The 1,929-nt window shown below is 44.9% G+C and overlaps 1 protein-coding gene across 1 annotated transcript in view; it reads right to left on the bottom strand.

Annotated features, from left to right (window-relative positions):
- Window positions 1-1,929, bottom strand: part of SFXN1 (sideroflexin 1) — a 32,374-nt gene that overhangs the window by 9,263 nt on the left and 21,182 nt on the right. The window lies entirely within an intron of this gene.

The raw sequence follows: 1,929 nt of genomic DNA, 5'->3' as shown, positions 1-1,929 counted from the left end.
CAGGAATGTAGGTTCCAATGCAGACTTTCCTACAGAATTTCTGGAATGCCACGCCATGATCAGCTCACATGTAAGCAGCCATGTGTGCTCAGTATCCACAGCCTGGAGTGAGACTCCGGGGAATAATGTCCCACCAGCAGTGGCAGCTGGCAAGATTAGGAGTCTCCACTCCAGAGCCGGGCTGCTGACATACCTCTGCTAACTGGGTGCTGGGTGACGTTTGAGAGGCAGAGAGAAGGGGATGGGAAAGCGTCAGTGGTGGGGACACTGTCACCGAAGGTGGCCTCTCAACTGCTCTCACAGTCACCTGCAAATTCACGACAATCATATATTACTGATGGAATGACCCACACTTGCAAAAGTATTCCTCTCTTGCAAAAGTTCATTTTTATGCCAGACAAACTAACATGATGAGACGACAATTTCCAAGCCTTGTATCTACCCAGAAATCTGGTCTTGCTTTAAAAACCTGATTTTGCTTAAATTCCATGGGAGGGGAAGTTGGGTTGATTAAACGTGGTTTTTGATTCTCCACTGTTCCCAAAGTTGGCATGCCAATACCTGAAGAAATTAACAACCAGGCAAATCCAAAGGCTGCCTGGGTCAACACATGCCCTCGCAGAAAAGACTATAATCCTCATGACTTATCAGATCAAGAGCCGGTGGAGAAGAACCCAGGGCATCAATTCCATGTCTGCAAAGTTATGGATCCACTGGACGGGTCACTTCCTATTAGCATCCTGGAGAATAATGTTGATGGCCCCCTTTCTAAGTTCATTTGATAGGTTTTCTCCCTCAAAGCCTAAATTACTTCCCATAAGGAAAGCAGGGATGGATAGAGGAAGGAGCATTAATTCTTTTTTTTTTTTTTTTTTAGATTATTTGAAAATCACTGAAATGTCAAAGTTGGTGAGTTTTAGATGCTTACATAATTTAGTAGTTTTAAGATCTAGTCCCTGTTCTAGTACATAAACTAGTCCCTGAGCAGCCTTAAAGAATTAATCTTTTCTAAATTTTGCAGCAGAAACAGACTTCAGCAAAGCCTTTTCATGAATCCTCAAAATAAGGGCTTATCGAAGTAGGTGAATTATGTCAAATGAGGTCACGTTGACATTTTGGTCATCACTAATAGCTTTACTGATTAAATGAGTGTAACTGTTTTATATTTTTGTTCAGTCTTACACTTTAGGCTGTAGAAACCCTCACAGGAGATGGACGGGGGACTCAGAGTGCATTTGAGGATGCAGCCTCCTGGGGTGGCCCGGTGGGGGGGGGGCTGTGGATCCCCGCTGGGAATGTTCCCAGGAGCAATGGGATAGTTCAGTCACTACAGAGCCACTGTGACACCCTATCTTGCAATTCACATCGACAGGTAAGATTGCCAGAGGAAAAAGATCAGGGAATATAATCTGCTCACGTACCCAGAGCTCCCGAGGAAGACTGTGAGGGGGCTGCTGAAGACAGGGTCCCCTTTCCCTCAGTGGGGTTGGTGCATCGACATGCCGGTCAAATGAGGCCCGCAACACTACTATTTTTTCAAAGCATACTTTCTTGGCTTATTTTTCTAAGAATGTGATTGTATTGAAAGTATGTAGTGTTGGCTTTAATCTTCCTCCTGGATGGAGCCCATAGGGTGAATAAAGGTCAATGAACATTTACCTGTTGGACACTTAGAATTCTCCTAATCACAGAAATCATTCAGGAAGTGTTTGGTCTGTGAACCATGCCCTTTTTTCAAAGTCCGATACTGTCCTCTCAGTGTGATGGTTCTGTCGCTAAGACCCAAAACAATTCACCCCAAGAGAGCTGCAGTGTTTACAACACACCTGCTCCTCCAGCAAGGAACTGGACCCATTCCTCCCCGCAGGTGTAACGGTGTCAGTTTCTAAACACAGCAGGAGCCAAACAAGTCACCCTATCCCACTCTTT

The sequence above is a fragment of the Lipotes vexillifer genome, unplaced genomic scaffold, assembly GCF_000442215.2.
Source record: "Lipotes vexillifer unplaced genomic scaffold, Lipotes_vexillifer_v1.1 scaffold621, whole genome shotgun sequence".
Taxonomy (NCBI): Eukaryota; Metazoa; Chordata; class Mammalia; order Artiodactyla; family Lipotidae; genus Lipotes; species Lipotes vexillifer.
Note: the sequence above shows the minus strand (reverse complement) of the source record. Positions and strands in the feature narration are given on the sequence as shown.